General features: G+C 51.3%; 1 protein-coding gene across 6 annotated transcripts in view; it reads left to right on the plus strand.

Annotated features, from left to right (window-relative positions):
* The window catches only part of CACNA1E (calcium voltage-gated channel subunit alpha1 E), a 271,336-nt gene that overhangs the window by 33,912 nt on the left and 219,690 nt on the right, over positions 1-17,734 (plus strand). The gene's annotated exons all lie outside the window — the stretch shown is intronic.

A 17,734-nucleotide genomic window follows, 5' to 3' on the forward strand; every position in this document is an offset into this window, starting at 1 on the left:
CCTCTAAACACCCCCCCCCCCCCAATCCTGCACCTTCTACCTCTTTCCTGTCCTCCACCTCCTCTACCCCCATTTCCCAGGACCAAAAATTTCTGTGACCTCAGAGGACCAGTCTTAGATTGGATTTTGAACTTTTATAGTCTCTATCATCTCTCTGGGACCACCGGGAGGCGAGATGAATAAATAATAGGCCAGCAGGAAATAGAGAGTCGGAGTCATTAATTGTCAGCCAGTGAGTTCAGCCCCTCACCGATCTCTAATTAGCATGCTGACAGCTCTGGCTTCATTCCCAGCCCTCAGGCCCCCCAGCTGGTGCTTCCGGGGCCGGAGGTGGGAGTGGGGGGTGGGGGAGTGGTGGCCGACGGGGGACACTTTGGTGGCTTCCCCAGGGAGGGGAGGTCTGGTCAGAAACGTGCAGGAGGGCTGGTGGCAGGGGATGGCCCAGAGCATGGCAGTCATAGGGCTTTCCTCAGGTTCTGATCTCTGAGGGCAGAGTGCCTCTGACCCGCTACTCTGCCCCCACCCCCCACCACCACTGTCGCTGGGGCAGTGCTAAGGACTGGGGGGTTGGGAGAGGGCTCAATGATGGACTTTCTGGAATAAAAATAGATCTCTGGTCATCCTAGGGTGGTGGCGGCCCTGTGGGCCACTGGGAATTGTTGACTTCAGCTGCCCGGAGGATTTAAGAATAGGTGGTTACATCTCCTGAAAGTGGGACCTGGGCTATAGCCAGTTCAATTTACCAGTGCACCACTGACCCATTCATTCAATTGTATTTACTGAGCGCTTACTTTGGGCAAAGCACTATACTAAGCACTTAAGCACTGTACTGAGTGCCCCACTGCCAACCCCACCCCTGATCCCTCCCTTGGAATGGCAGAGTTGCCAGCGCTTTAACCAAGATAAGATCAAAGGGCCCCTTGCCCATCCTAAAAAGTTGGTTTCCAAATTTTGGATATGTATTTGGTGGGGGGTTGGGCCTGGGGCTGGGGGGCGCAGCATGGCCTAGTGGACAGAGTACGAGCCTGGGAGTCAGAGGACTTGGGTTTTAATCCCAGCACTGTCATTTGTCTGCTGTGTGACCTTGGGCAATCCCTTAACTTCTCTGTGCCTCAGTTTCCTCATCTGCATCATGAGGATTAAGACTGATCCTCATGTGGGATGGGGACTATATTCAATCTGATTAGTTTGTATCTACCCCTGTGCTTAAAAGAGGGTCTGACACACAGTAATGCATGTAAGAAATACAAAAATAACCCCCAAAACCATACTTTACCAGCCCCCAGTCCCATAAGACATGGAATTCCAAAATTTAAAGGTCCTAGTTTTGCCACCTAGCACAGTAAGGAAGTGTTCAGTAATTGCTGTAACTGGCTGCATTTTCCCCAGTGCAGAAGTATATACATCTGACCATTCTGGGGAGTTGCTTGCACCAGGGAAGGGGTGGGAACGGGTCTGGGAAACCAAGTAGCGACGCCATCTTGCACTGGGGCCAGAAGGGGTTCTTGAACTGAGCCCTGTCCAGGGTGGGCTTCCTTCTTCATTAGAAGTGAGTTTTCCCTCAGCTGGGCCAGTGAGATGAAGGGATAATTAAAGGAAATGGCCTGTTGGTCTTACACGGTCCTATGGCTGCCTTTGTGGGTTTTGAATACGAAAGCGGGGAGTCAAGTTCTTCCAGATATAAAATGGGTGGTGGTGGCTGGCCTGCCTTGCCTCTGGGGGTGCTCTGGACCCTTCCTGGGGTGATTTCCCCATTTGAAGATTGCTGTTCTCCACCACTCACTTGGAGGGTGATTTTTTTTTTTTTCATTCTGTAAGACCCCATTCTCCTCCATGTAGAAATGCAGGAATTAAATTAGCCTCTTCCCAGACCTTCAATCTAGGACCCTTTTCTCGGGCTCTGATATCTAACTGGTGGGTGTACTTTAGCGATAATAGTAATAAGAATTGTGGTGTTTGATAAGTACTTACTGTGTACCAAACCCTGTATTGAGCTCCCAGATAGATAAGGATATCAGAGTGGACACAGTCCCTGCGTACATGTGACTTGCTGTCGAAGAGGGAAGGAAAGAAGGTGTGTTATTCCTATTTTACCGATGAAGAAACTGAGGCACAGAGAAAGTTAGTGACTTGCCCAAGGTCACACAGCAGGCAAGTGGCGGAACCGAAATTGGAACCCAAGTCTTCCTTCTCCTGCTCTTTTGGCTGGGGCACACTGCTTCTCCATGTTGATGTCAGTGAGGGGGAAAGGAGCTGGAGGTGGTGCCTGGAGGGAGGTGAAAGGATCCAGTGCTGTGGAATAAACACAGCTCCAGAGAAAGCCGTTCTAACATGCCAAGGTGGGGAGAGATGGGAGTGAGCAGGATGGCCAGTCCCATCAATGGGGTCCTGACATCAGCTGCTGAAACAGCCCTATGCCTCTCCAGGCTAGGGAGAGAGGGTGAGAGCCATGCAGCCGTTGGCCGGCAAGGTCCTGGGCACCTCCCCGTACGTTTGCCGCCTCTGGTCGTGCCTGCCAGTGGTCCCAGCCCAGGGCTTCTAATTGGGCAGATGAATGACTCGATGTATTGGAAATTAACTTGTGAATACCATAATCTTGTTTACGGCCATTTGCTTAGTTTACCGGGAAAGTGAAGCAATAACTGATAGGTGCAGAGGTAGTCATGTCGTAGCATTAGTTTAGGCAGGCAAGAGAATTCCGTGCCCGCATGCCCCGAACCAGGTCTGAAATCAGGCGTGGGGCTCTGCCTCTACTTTGGAGTCCAGTTTCGTTAAGTTTTCATAGGAATCGGTGTGGGACTCTCCAGGTGCTTAGTAGAGTGCTTTGCACACAGTAAGCGCTCAAATATGATTGATTTGTGGGGTCGCCTTGATGGTGCCTGGCTTGTGGGCAGGGCTGGGTTTAGATGTGTGTCTCTCTTTATGAGTTCGTGGAATGGAGAGGGAAGGAGAGGTGTGAAGGGTGTGGGCAGGTTGATGCAAATTATGCTAATTTTATCTTGTACTCTCCCGAGCCCTTGAGCCCTTAGTACAGCGTTCTGTACAAAGTTAATGCTCAGTAAATACCATTGATTGATTCTGTGGGGAGGGGAGAATTTGACACAATCTGCACTGTCAGCACTGCCTCCTCCCTGTTCTTCAGTGGGTTTACGAGGGTGAGGCAACCGCCCTCCCACCCCTTTTCACTTTGTGATTTCTGCCAGGGGAAAGGACACAGCCTCCTCTGAGGTCTTGTAAATATTCTTCAGATGAATCTGAGTCAGAGTTTAGGGCATTGGTCTGGGAGTTCAGACACCTGAGTTCCAATCCTGGTTCTGTGGGCTTGGGGTCACAGCCACCGACCTTAAGTTTACCCTTTCATGAAATCTTTGCACACGTGTGTGTGAGATGGTGTGTTAGTGGGGCAAGCAGGGCGAATGCGCCTGGGCCCCGGGCTCCATGAGAGAAGGGACTCTAAAAATATCTCCCAAAAGGCAAAACTACAGGCACAGCACCCCAGAGGCGCCCCTCAGAAACAGCCCTGCCTATTGACTGGGGCCACCCAAGCCAAAGGTGGCATTCGGATCATATCACAGTATGGTGACCCGAACAGATAAAGGTACTATAAATGATCTAATTAACATGGCAGGCCTCTGTTTTGTTATTGAGACTGCAGGCTCCCTCGACTTCAGCAGCTGAGTGATTGCAGTCATTTTGATCTCGTTCTGGTATCCGTGAGGCTGACGCACTCTTTGAAGGTTCCAAGGAATTTAATAAGACCATCAAAAACCCACGCCGAATGAGTGTTTCCTGCCTCTTGGCTGGGGATCTTAAGAGAAGAAGTATTCTGGCCCGAAAGTCAGGATCCTGATTCCCCTCTTTCCTAGTTAGTCTTGTGCGGGACACTGTGGCTCAGGCTGCCTGAGTGACCTCAGGCACTGAGCAGAAATGTCATGCTGCTCTGAGGCGGCCATGAGTTAGAGGTAGCATCGTGTGGCACTGGGAAATGCGTCTGACCCCTAGGATCTGAGAGGACACTCCTGGACAGTGTGAGGACACCTAACCAATGGAGAAATAGTGTTGCCTAGTGGATAGAGCACGGACCTGGTAGTCAGAAGGACCTGGATTTTAATCCCAGCTCTGCCACTTGTCTGCTGTGTGACTTTGAGGCAGAGAGAAATGAAGTGACTTGCCCAGTTACCTCATCTGTAAAATGGGGATTAAGACTGTGGGCCCCATGTGGGACAGAAACTGTGTCCAACCTGATTAGCTTGTATCTGCCCCTCCACTTAAGACAGTACCTGGCACGTAGAAGTGATTAACAATTTTTTTTAATGGAATTTGGGCACTATTGTGGACAGCTTGGGCATGGCACTGGCCACTGGTGGGATTTCATGAGATGCAAGTTAAACTGGGCATCCCTGTAGACTGTAAACTCACTGTGGGCAAGGAATGTGCCTGGTATTGTACTCTCCCAAGTGCTTAGTATAGTGTTTTGCACACATTTTGGTCAATCCCCCAGCATCCCATGCTGTCAGAAACAGCATAGATGATTTGTCTCTCTCTTCCTCCCCCATTTCTCTATCTCTTTTCCTCCCTCTTTTCCTCTCTCCCTCTCTCTCCTTCTTCTTCAAACTCCGACATCTACTTACCTGCAGAATTATCTAGGGGTTGTGCTGTGGGTGGTGACGTGTGGGGGCAGAGAACACTTGCTCTCCTACCATTGCTCCTTGTTCCTAGATGACTTTAAAGAGAGAGACAGGAAACCTTCCAACCCACCCGATTTAGATTCTGAGGATTGGCTTTCGTTCCTCATCCAGCGTCCTGGGAAGAAGAACAATCTCTGAGGGGAAGAGGGAGAGGAGTGGCTGTCTCTTGGGTGTTTGAGTCAGTTTGGGTAGAGCAGCCCGGGGGCCTGTTAGCTGAGTGGCAGCAGGGAGGGTGGCACCTTGCTCAGTCTCAGCAATCCTTGGCTCCTTGGAGGGCTCCTAGGAGGGGCCTGCCCCCAGGCAGGCCAGGACAGAGGAGTGGATGGACTCCGCGTTCATTCGATCAATGGCATTTACTGAGTGCTTACCGTGTGCACAGCACTATACTGAGCACTTGGGAGAGTGTGATAAAATAAGGTTGGTGGACATGATCCCCGCCTTCAAGGAGATTACCATCTAGTGGAGTGGACAAACCAGTTTAGTTTGTACTTCCCTGCCTGGGAGGAAATGGACCCCTTGGAATGGGTGTCAGTAAGTCAATCGGATTTATTGAGCACTTACTTTGTGCAGAGCACTGTTGTTAGTGCTTTGGAGAGTGCAGTGTAACAAAAAACAGACACATTCCCTGCCTACAATGAGCTTTCAGTCTAGAGGGGGAGACAGACATGAATAAACTACAGATATGGACATAAGCACTGGTGGGGCTGGAAGCGGGGATGCATAAAGGGAACAAGTCAGGGTGACACAGATGGGAGTTGAAGAAAAGGAAAAGGGGGCTTAGGAACCTCTGGAGAGGTGGCACTGAGGAATCGTGTCCATCCGCATCCGCCTCCTCTCTGGCCTGGCCGTTCCAGGTGCTTGAAGATTAGGGTGACATCACCATTTGATTGTAAGCCCCTTGAGAGCAGGGACCTGGTCTCTAATTTTCATTGTTCTCTTTTAAATGTCTAGAACACTTCTCCAGCAGCAGCAGGGAGGTATGCAGATATTGGTGGAGTCCTGTTCGGCCACAGAGGAGAGTTGATTGGAGGCTTCTTGAGGGAAGGGATTGGGTCTCTTTCCTCTGTTGCACTAGTCCAAGTCCTAGTGCAGTGCTCTGCATTCAGGTGCTCAGAGAGTACTATCGATGAGCTGATTGGCGGATCACTGCTGCCTCTGCCACCCCAAGAGGCAGGCGTACTTTCCTCGGCATACCTTCCATCACAGTGGGTGATGGAAGAAGGCGGTAATCTGAGGAAAATAGGAATGGGAATTGGGAGGCAATATCAAGTGCTTAGTCCTACTGCACCCAGTAGGAGTTCAATAAATACCATGGATTTGTTGATTTTAGCCTGGGTTGACTTCAGATGTCATGCTGTCCATCTGTCTCTGCTTTCAGAGAGGCACAGAGAAGTAGAAGCAGTGTGGCCTAGTAGAAAGAGCACAGGACTGGGAATCAGTAGCTCTGGGTTCTAATCCCAGGGCCTCAATTAGCCGGCTGTGTGACCTTGGGCAAGTTACTTAACTTCTCTGTGCCTCAGGTTCCTCATCTCTAACATGGGGAATAAATACCTGTTCTCTCACCCCTTAGGCTGTGAGCCCTGTGTGGAAAAGGGTCTGCCTGATCGGATTATATTGTACTGCCCCCAGCACTTAGCACAGTGCTTAGCTTAAAGTGCTTATCAAATACCATTATTATTATTTAAATTAAATGACTTTTCTGAGGTCATACCACAGGCAGGCGGCAGAGCAAGATTAGAATCCAGGTCTCTTGACTGAGTTCTATGCTTTTCCCACTAGAACATGCTACCTTCCAATGGAGAAAATGAATCATGGAGCAGTTAGGAGACTTAACCAAGGTCATCCAGTTTGGGGCAGTGATGAGACCAGTACCTAGATCTCCTGACATCCTGGCTTCATCTGGGGCAGAGGGTGGAGCTCTTTCCTGGCAGTGTTGGTAGCATCCTCTCTCAAGGGAGGGGAAAGAGAGACAGCCTGCACACATGTGATGGACTTGTATAGCTGCCACTCTTGGTGGCAGAGATGGTAGTGGAAATCCTCTAATGAGAGAGAGAGAGAATTTGAGGGCTCCTAGTGAGCTGAACCGAGCAGCAGCAACACACTCCTGGCAGGCTGCTAATGGGTGATTATTTTCTGCCACCTCAGATGGGTCTGGAAGTGCAGAGCCTAGGGGGTTGAGCCTGGAAAAGTGATAATTGACTTGCCTTTTTCAGCAGGCCCTGCAAGCACGTGGCCTCTGGTGATTGAATCCTAGCAGGAAAAATGAAGCAAGTGGAGCCGGGAGGAGGGATGCGAAGGGCTGGGGGGAGCGCAGCAGTGAGTGAGGCTGGTGGGGAGGGTATTGGTCTGGAGCTCAAGCTGCGGTGAGGAGGAGGAGGGGTGAGGTAGAGATCCCCACCCCCCGCCCCCCACCACTCTGCTTTGTTGAGAGGTAGCAGTGAGGGTGATGGATGGAGTAATCATCATCATTACAGTATTTAAGCACTTATTGTGTGCCAGGCAATGTTCTAATGGGGTAGATAAAAGATAGTTCAGGTTTAACACAGTCCAGTCCCTGTCCCACAAGGGACTCACAGTATTAATCCCCTTTTACAGATGAGGTAACTGAGGCACAGAGAGGTGAAGTGACTCACCCAAGATCACTCAGCAGACAAGTGGCAGAGCTGGAATTAGAACCCGGGTCCTCTGACTCCCAGGCCAGCACTCTATCCATTAACCACACTACTTCTCCTAAGTAGAATCAGCGTGGAGCACTGCCCCACGGGAACTCCCTGTCACGCCTCTCTGAGGCTTGGCCGGAGATGGGAAATCCTGCCAGCTGTCACTGTCCGTCTCCCCCGGTGCAGAGCCGGAAGCTTCGTAGGCTCTTGGACCCTCGCCCACTAACTCATGGATAAGGGCTGCCTCTGAAAAGGCTGAGGACAGTGGCCTGGAGCCCGCCGCTTCCTTGGACCGGCGAGATGCAAGCAGGGAATGGGGGTGGGGTAGGGTCCCTCGTGCAGAACCATCAGCTGGCCAGGACCCTGGTGTCACTGTTTATGAGGAAGCCAGGCCTCTGAGGAAATGTGACTCTTGAGAAGCAGCCTGGTTTGGGGAAAGAACACAGGACTGAATGTCAGGAGACCTAATTACTAGTAGGAGAAGTGGCAAATTATAAGGCTGTGTACAGAAGTTCTGGGGAAGAAACACACTGGACACAGTCCTGTCCCACGTGGGGCTCACAGTCTTAGTAGAAGGGAAAACAGGTATGGAATGCCCATTTTACGGATGAGGCAACTATGGCACAGAGAAGTGAAATGCCCTGCCCAAGGTCACACGACAGGCAGTTGGCAAGGCTGGGATGAGAACCCAGGTCCCCTGACTCCCAGGTCCATGCTCTTTCCACTAGGCCATGCTGCTTCTCTTTTAATAATGTTGGTATTTTTTAAGCGCTTACTGTGTGAAGAGCACTGTTCTAAGCGCTGGGGTATATACAGAGTAATCAGGTTGTCCCACGTGAGGCTCACAATCTTCACCCCCATTTTACAGATGAGGGAACTGAGGCACAGAGAAGTTAAGTGACTTGCCCACAGTCACACAGCTGACAAGTGGCAGAGCTGGGATTCAAACTCATGACCTCTGACTCCCAAGCCCGGGCTCTTTTCCACTGAGCCGCGCTGCTTCCCTAACATGTTTCTTTTACATGTTTAATATGTGCCAAAGACTGTATTGTAAACCATGCAGTTGTTAGAAACTTAGAGTAGTGTTTGACATAAAGTAAACACTTGGCAAATGCCATAAAAATTTATAAGCTTGTTGTAGGTGGGGAATTTCTCCCAACTCTGTTGCATTGTACTCTCCCACAGTGCTCCACAAATGCTAGGTACTCAATAAATGCCATTGATTGATATATATTGGGAAGAAGCGTGGCTTAATGGAAAGAGCACAAGCTTGGGAGTCAGAGGACATGGGTTCTAATCCCGACTCTGCCACTTGGCTGCTGTGTGACCTTGGGCAAGTCGCTTAACTTCGCTGTGCTTCACTTACCTCATCTGTAAAATGGGGATTAAAACTGTGAGTCCCACGAGGGACAACCTGATTATCTTGTATTCACCCCAGCGCTTAGAACAGTGCTCGGCACATAGTAAGCGCTTAGTAAATACCGTATATGTATTCATACATATAATAATAATGTTGGTATTTGTTAAGCGCTTACTTTGTGCCGAGCACTGTTCTAAGCGCTGGGGTAGACACAGGGGAATCAGGTTGTCCCACTTGGGGCTCACAGTCTTAATCCCCATTTTACAGATGAGGTAACAGGCACAGAGAAGTTAAGTGACTTGCCTAAAGTCACACAGCTGACAAGTGGCAGAGCTGGGATTTGAACCCATGACCTCTGACTCCAAAGCCCATGCTCTTTCCACTGAGCCACGCTGCTATATCTCTCTATATACCTATAGCTCACTATCTATCAAGATTGAACACAACCCCATTAACCCAAGAGGCCCACAGTCTGAGTAAGGGAGAACTAACTGGTAGTTCAACCTCATCAATTGTATTTATTGAGCACTTAGTGTGTGCAGAGCAATGTATTAAGCGCCTGGGGGGAGTTCACAGTAACAATCAACAGACAAGTTCCATGCCCACAATGAGTTTACAGTCTAGAGACGAGCTTACAGATGAGGAAACTGAGGCACAGGAAAGTGAAGTGATTTGCCCAAGGTCACACAGCAGACCCAAGTGGTAGGGCCGGGATGAGAATCCAGGCTCCCTGACTTTCAGGCTCTTTCCGCCAGGCGGCGCTGCTGCTGTTGGTCTTGTGCAATCTGACTCTAGCGTGGCTCCGGCTTGCTGCAGCGTCTCACCCGAGACCACCCCGACAACGCTCTCATCCCACCCCGAATGGGGCTCAGGGCTCTTAGCAGCCTTTGGTTGGGTTTATTTCAAAACAAAACAAAAAAACAACAAAAAAACCCTGTCTTTCGGGGAAAGGAAAAGCAAAACTTTCCAAGCAGGTTGGGTGTGGGTTAAAAAACCGATCTAGATGGCAATCCTGCTGTTTCAAGGGGGAGGCAGCGGGGTCTGGGGCTCCAAAAATAACCCGAACACTCGAAGTTCCTGCGCGTTCTGCAGCCCCGAGCTCTGCGCGGCTGTGGGCGTCTCACCTGCTGGAGTGCGGGGAGGAAAACAAATTGAGAGGTAGCGGGTTTTCAGTTTGTTGGCTCCTTCTATGGCAAGCGGTGGTGGCAGAGACCCTTTCTTCCCAGCTCTCTGCCAAGGGGGTGGGCAGGCGGGTGGGCGGGAGAGCAGGCCTGCTGCTTCTGGGAGTTGCGTAGAGGTCACTGAAGCTGGCCAGACAAGCAGACACCAGTGAATTGCACCGCCAGTGTTGTTCTTCAGGACAGATGCAATCGATTGACTGATAGCATTGAGCATTTACTAGGGAATGTGCAATACAGGTGATAGGCATGGTCTCTGCCCTTAGGGAATTGATAATCTAGTTAGGGGACAGACACTATAATAGGGATTAGGGGTAAGCAACTGAATTTAAAAATGTGTATGTAAGTGCTGTGGGGCGAGAGGTGGGGTGACGACTCAAGTGTGTTTGTGACCCGTAACTGCTGAAGGAGCTAGGGGGGAACCAGGGTTAGGGAGCCAACAATTATGTCAATGTTGCCTTCTGCCTGGCCCTCCACCTCTGCCCTGAAAGTAGTAAACAGGAGGTAGAGAGGGCTTTGTGGACCATAGGGTTGGTCTTCTACAACTTTTGTCCTGGAACAATTCAGTTATAGGAGGGAGAAGTGTGCCCCTTTCTACTGAGGCCTGGAGCCACCTCTGAAGAGACTTGGGGTGGGGGGAGTGGCTGAAGCAAAGGGAAAGGCAATTTAGATGTGACAAGGGTGGGAGGGAGGTGATTGGAGGAGGAGAGAAAAGGAAGTGCATGGGCTGGTGGAGAAGGGGAGTGATGCTTTTTTAGTTCTATTCTGCTACCTTATCCAAACTCAGATGAGGAACGGGAGGGGATCCCAGCAGGTGAGATTCCAAGGACTCAAGGTCTAGCAGAAAGTGAGGAAAGGAAGTGTCCAGGGGCAGGGAGAGAAAGCTGGAATGGATTGGGCTTGTAGTTGGGGGTGTTGGGGAGGATGACAGGGGAGGAAGAGGCAGTATCAAGATCAGGTGTGACTTGAGGATCATATAGGAACAGGGGCCTAGTTCCGGGGTCCTAGCAGAGAATGTTTTGAAATGGGGAGGCAGGTTCTAGGGAGGGAATTCTGGAAATGGGGCAGGGCTACAGCTGTATCCCTTGAGTGAAGGAAGGCAAATGGCAGGTTGACAATGCTGCCCACTTTGAATCTAAATTGGGAGAGTTCAATAGAGTTGCTAAACACAATCCCTGCCCTCAAGGAGCTTACAATCCTTGTAGGGGAGACAGACACTAAAATGAATCACAGACAGGGAAAACAACAGAGCACAATAAGGATATATATACAAGTGCAGCTGGGGTGGGGCTGATTCTTCTCACTTCTGTGCCAGCTGGGCTCTGGGATAGCTGCCGGGGAGGAGGGACGGAGCTGGTGATTTGCTCCCTGCTCTGACGCCAACCTCTGGGAGGCAAGACTGCAGAGGATAGTAGGGGCACTAGGTGAGTGCTTCGTTGCCTCTGAAGACTCTGCTGGGCACCAGAGTGTCCGCCAAATGCTCCTTGGGATCCTCTCGGGGAACATTTTTTCGATTTGGATAAAGAAAGAGGCAGTTGTTGAGAGCTGGTTCCCATTATACTGGATGGACAAGCAGAGGTCTGTTCTCTAAGGGCCTAGTTTTCTCCCTGCTAGATCATAAGGTCTCTGAGGGCAAAGATAGTGTCTACTAACTCTGTTGTAATCTCAAATGTTTAGTACAGTGCTCTGCACAGAATAAGCATTCAATAAATACCATTGATTGAAAAAAGAGGGTTTGAAAAACAGGCCTTCTCAGGAGTCTGTGACTCCTTTCCCAGAGTGAGCCTGCCCATGTTGGATTAGAAGGGCATAAAGGCTGAAGGCAGACAGGCCATCCCACTAAGAGGAAGGAGTGTCAATAGATGCAAGTAGGAGGCGCTGGCCCCTTTCTGAGAAACAGTGTGGTCTAATGGATAGAACATGGGCTTGGGGAGTAGAAGGACCAGGGTTCTAATCCCGGCTCCACCACTTGTCTGCTCTGTGACCCTGGGCAACTCATTCGACTTCTCTGTACCTCAGTTACCTGATCTGTAAAATGGGGATTAAGACTCTGAGCCCCTTGTGGGGCATGGACTGTGTCCAACCTGATTAGCTTGTACCCCAGCACTTAGTACAGAGCCTGGCACATAGTAAGCACTTAACAAATACCATAAAAAAGAAAATCCCAGTTCCAATTCGTTCAATCAAATTTATTGAGCACTTGCAAAGCACTGTACTAAGCACATACCTGCAGAGCATAGGGGCTGCACTGCTGGGTTCAGCGGGCGACCCAGAGCAGGACCAGACTGGGGACACCACATTCCACTCTGAGAGTGGTGAGGTCAGAGGCGGTTTTGAAGAGCAGAAGTTACTTTACTCAGTCACCAAAGTGGCTCTGAGCCAAGCTGCTGCTCTGCTCCCCGACGGCCTGCAGCTCTTTGACTCTGAGCCAGTTAGAGCGAAGCCCTGTGGAAATAGTGAGTTCTGGGAGCCTCTGGGCCCTCTGCAGCCAACACCTAGGTCTCAGAAGACCTTCTTGCCTGGGGCTCCAGATGTGACCTGGAGGGTCTTCCCACGGCCCCAGGGCTAACCTGGGCTTGGGCGGCTGACAGCACATCCTGACCAGCTGCTGGGCCCACAACTTCACAAACACCACTGTTATTATTACATAGGTGAGGAGCAGCTTTCTTTCAGAGTGCAGAAAACTGAATTTTTGGTCTTGAGGGCTGGGTGACCCCTTAACTTCCTCTCAATTCTCTGTGTGAGAGCCCGGACAGGGTGGGGGCAGGGGAGACAAGGACCCTGGTCTCTTCTCCAGTCACTGGAGGAGCCTCTCGGCTGCCATCTTTTGCCAAAGACCCTTGAACATGGAACGACCCACAGAGAGGAGCTCTAAGATGGAGTCCTTTTAAATTGAATTTCCATTAAAGAAAGATAAAAATCAGGGATTGCAAATCCAAAATTGCCACTCATTCTGTTCCTCTATTTCCTTTGTGTTCTTGTCTTTGAAACTAGAGCCAGTAAGGGGCCATGAATAGCCAGAGCTCATTGCTTCCCTGTGGCATTTCCAAAAATGGGGGGCATCACCTGAGGACTCCATCTTAGCCTGTCTGTGTTTGGGTCCAGAGTCTCTAGGATACTTGTATGTTTTGCAGGGCAGATAGTGGAGAGATACCCCGCCCAGGTTGGCCTCTGCCTGTGACCAACAGAGTGGTTTGGGCGGCATGTGATATCCCACTGCTGAGGATTAAGCTTCTCGGGGCCTGCTTGGTCTTCCCCCGACTAGCCAGGTGTGCTCTGGAGAGGCGGAACTGATGCCCAGTAGATGGTGCTCTGATAACACACAATCTGGGCCACCTCCATGGCCCCATAGCTAGCAGACTTCCTTAGGTGGGGGGAACTGGAAGGTAAGAAATGGTTTCTAGGCTTTGCATTGGCATTCTGAAGCCATAGGAGTCTGTGGACTCCCAAGAGGCAGCGAAACCAGAGATATTGGAGTCAGAATAAGGATCAGACTGCAGAGGGGCAGGGGCTTTCATTCAATTCAGCTCATCTTGGGTAAAAAGTATTCTCGGGTGGACATTTAATGAAAACTGCCGGGTGATATTTGTGTATTTTCAAAATGTTGACATGCACCGATGTTTTCTGGCAGGTTTCCTGAAAACATTTTATCAGTAATTATAATAGTGGTGTTTGTTAAGCACTTAGTAAGTGCTGGGGTAGATATAATACAATCTGATCAGACCAAGTCCCTGTCCCAAATGTGGCTCACAGTCTAAGTGGAGGAACAAAGTATTTAATCCCCATTTTACTGGTGGGGAAACTAGGACACAGAGAAGTTAAGTGATTTGCTCAAGATCACATAGGCAAGTGGAAGGGTCAGGATTAGAACCCAAGTCTCCTGACTCTCAGACCTGTGCTCCCTCCATGAGGTTATTCAGTTTCTCATCAGTAAGATGGTTCTATTTCTTTAGATTCCCCCCATTATATAATGAACTCATCTCCTACCCTAATAAACCAAGTGGAGAAGTGGAAAACACACAGAGCTAGAGAAAAAGTGAGGCAAAGCAAGGACACCCAGAAATCCAGAAGCAGTGTGGCCTAGTGGTAAGAGCACGGGCCTGGGAGTCAGAGGACCAGAGTTCTAATCCTGGCTCTGCCGCTTGTCTACTGTGTGACAAGTCTTAACTTGGATGTGGGAAGGGAGGGGGTTCCAAGCTAGGGGAACAGTATGAGGGAGGGAGACATACCTTGTCTGTGCCTCATTTACCTCATCTGTGAAATGGGGATTAAGACTGTGAGCCTATGTGTCCAACCTGATTAGTACAGTTCCTGCACAGAGTAAGCCCTTAACAAATACCGTTTAAAAAAAAAATCCAGGCGAGTCTACTAATGGCTACTAGATTTTAGTTTGGAGAGTTCAACCCTGGAGAAATCTCTGTTAATAGCTCCAGATGCTGCAGTAGCTATTGGAGACTGTAATGGATGGAAGTGTGTGTGTGTGTGTGTGTGAGAGAGAGAGAGATTGCTTTCTCTGAGATAATGTCTCTTCCCAAAGCAAGAGAATGAGTAGCTTTTCCTTCCAGTGTTTGTCGTGCTCCTTCCTCCTCCTGCACTCTAGCCAGCTGGGCCCATCCCACACTTGAGGAAGAATCCTGCTTCATCACCTCCCCAGCATTCATCCTGTCCCCTCCTCCTGCGCAGGGCTGTTGCTGTCCCATTCTGTGTGAGCCCCACTTTATCCCAGGATGCCCCTATGAGCTCTGAGGCCTTCCCGCCCAGCTTCCCTCTGGACTTCTACACCTCCTGCATTGAAAGGGAAGCATCCAATCCAGAGGGAGGAGGCTGTGCCTGCCAGGTTAGCTTCTGTAGCCATTTTCACCCTAATTTTGACAGGGAGCTTGGACCAGTCCCATTGGCCACACATAGTGTTTTGGCATAAAACACAAAACATAGTGTTTTGGAGAAGGGAGAGCCCAAGGGCTACAGACACCGACTTGACTCCATCTCTCCATCTTCCCTCCCCAGCACTTACAGAGCAGTGGTGTCTCTTTGCTTCAACCGTAATGCCTCACAATCGGCTTTAAAGCTCTCCACCAACTTGTCCCACCTTACCTGTCTTTTCTCTTTGATTCCACAATTTGCTCTCTTCACCCCCTCCCAAGCTCATCTTCTTCTAGTTGTTCCCTGCTCTTGACTCCTGCCTCTGTCCCCCCCCCTCCAAACTGTTCTCCTAGCTTGGAGCGCCCTCCCTTCCCACACCCAACGCCCTCTTAGTGACACCTCCAACAAGCCATCCCCGACCAATTTCTCAGCACCCTAAACCTTGTAAATCCATCAGTCAATTGCAACACTTTTGGACTTAACTATACCCAGCCTCAGCACTCTTATATGTATGGTCAGCTGTACATTCAACTCTTCATTTGGACTACTTCTTTAGATACTTTTATTTGTCCCTCCTCCTTATGGGCACAGAACATCTGAAGTCCTTTATTCTGTCCTTCCCAAGCACTGCACAGAGTGAGTACTCAATCCATACCAATCCATGCTCTGTTGGGATGGGCTTAGAGTAAGAAATGGGGAAAGACTGACTTCATTTGGCTCGTCTTGATTTTCAGTATCCCCCTGGGTCTGTTAACCTCCCTCTCTGCTTTGAGGCTACTATACCCCATATTCCCAGATCCAAATTGTTCCCTGGGACAGACTGGAGATTAGAAACTCGATTTGGTCTCTCTCTGTGGCTGTTGTGAAGACAGGGTTTAGTGGGAGCCAAGGACAGGGGAGGGGCTCCCCTCATTCCCCCAACCCCAGAATTCTTGGAGTTCACCAGGGAAATGAAACTAGTTGAGAGAACCCAGGTGTTGATGGGAAGGAGGAAGATGAGGAGGTGGAGTGCAGGGGTAAAAGGAGAAAAGTGGGTGTTGAGAGGAAGGAGGTGGAAGGTGCTGTCTCGTGCAGGTGGGCCTCGGGAGCCTGGGTGGGGCTGCGCCTGGCATTCATTCATTCACTCATTCAATTGTATTTATTGATAATAATAATGATATTTAAGTGGTTACTATGTGCCAGGCACTGTACTAAGCGCTGGGTTGGATTCAAGCAAATCGGGTTGGACAAAGTCCCTGATCCATGTGGGAGCTCACATTCTCAATCCCCATTTTACAGATGAGGAAACAGAGGTACAGAGAAGCGAAGTGACCTGCTCAAGCCTACTGTGGGCAGAGCACTGTACTAAGCGCTTGGGAAGCACAGTACAGCAATAAACTGAGACAATCAGTGGCGACTGTCGGCCCCCGCCCCCTCCCAGCCTGCTGTAGCCAGGACCCGGCCGGATTCCCCAAACTAACGCAGAGGGGCGTCGTCCACAGCTCTGGGGGACCCACCGAGGGGAGGGGGGCGTTATCCACTGCTCCGGGGGACCCTCCGAAGGGAGGGAGCATCTTTTACAGCTCCGGGGGAACCCTCCGAGGGGAGGGGGCGTCGTCCACCAATCCGGGGGACCCATCGAGGGGAGGGGGCTTCCACATCTCCGGGGGACCCTCCGAGGGGAGGGGGCGTCTTCCACCGCTCTGGGGGACCCTCCGAGGGGAGGGGGCGTCTCCCCCAATTTCTAGCACCCCGAGCTCAACCGGGGAGTGGGGAGGGAGCCCGGCGTTCCGGCTCCTGGTCGTGGGGGGAGGGGGCATCGCTCGGGAAAGGACGTCGTCTATGCATGTCTGCCTACGTGGGCGCCCCCCGCCCCCAGCCTCAAGACCCCCCACCCTCTCATCCCCCTCCCCCCGGCTTCTCGCTCTCCCGAGCCTCCGCCCACCGGGAAGGCTGCTGCAGAGGCTGCCCGCTGCCCACCGCCCGCTGCCCACCGCCGGGGGCTTCAACCCTTTGTTGGCAGGGCTGCTGCTGAAGGATGCTTGCCCCCCTCCGCTCCCCTCCCCTCGCCCCCTCCTTTTCTCGAGAGAGAGGCAGTTTGGGCTGAAGACGACCATTGAGCCTCTAGCCAGGAGGAGGTTAGAGCCCCCCTCGGACACCCCCGCGGTCAGCGGAGCGCCAGCCGGGCCTGCAACCTGTTTCCCGGCCGAAGTCCTCCGGAGCGCCGGCACGGCCCGGAGGGGCGGGTGGGCCCGGGCCGCCGCCGCCAGGGGGGCCGCCAGGCTTGCCGCCTGCTGATCCCACCCGGGACGGACGGACGGACAGACTTGGGGACTGAGGCTGATCCTCCACACCCGCCAAACAACCCGCTGATTTCTGGGGACCGCACAGCTCTTTTTGGTTTTTTTTTTTTTAATTATTCTTTTCGGGTTTTGTGTTCGAAGCAGGAATCTCGATTTTTTTTCCTTTCTCCCCCCCCCCCCCCTTGGCCCGCCCTCCCCTTCCCCCCGCCCCTCCCTTCCCCGGATGCGTCGGAACTGGTGGATTTGAAGCTCTCCCGGACCTCGCCGAGGAATCTGCCGCTTCCTTAGGTCGCTTTGCAAGGCAGACGGTGTGAAAATTCTCCACTTGCACTTCTCGTCCTTTGTTGTTTTTTAATTTTAATTTTAATTTTTTTTTTGAATCTCCAAAAACTGTCTCCCGGGAGAATCGGCGCCTGCCGATTTCTCCCTTTCGTGAGCTGGGCAGGTGGGGGGCTGTCAGAAGAGGACCCATGGCCGGACAGCTGACCCCACCCTCAGGCCCCCCCTGCCCCCAAGCGCCGCTGTGCAATGGCTTTCTGAGAAAAAATCGCCTTTAGGATCTGAGCGCCTTTCCTTTTTCCTCCCGGGAGAATGGAGCATCCCAGCGGCTGCCTGTAGACTGGGAAGCTCAGCGAGGCGGCGTTGCTGCAAACTGTTACCTCTTGGGGTCCGAAGAGACTCATCTCTCTGGGGCGGCTGTGTC

Source organism: Ornithorhynchus anatinus, chromosome 16 (genome assembly GCF_004115215.2).
Source record: "Ornithorhynchus anatinus isolate Pmale09 chromosome 16, mOrnAna1.pri.v4, whole genome shotgun sequence".
Lineage (NCBI taxonomy): Eukaryota > Metazoa > Chordata > Mammalia > Monotremata > Ornithorhynchidae > Ornithorhynchus > Ornithorhynchus anatinus.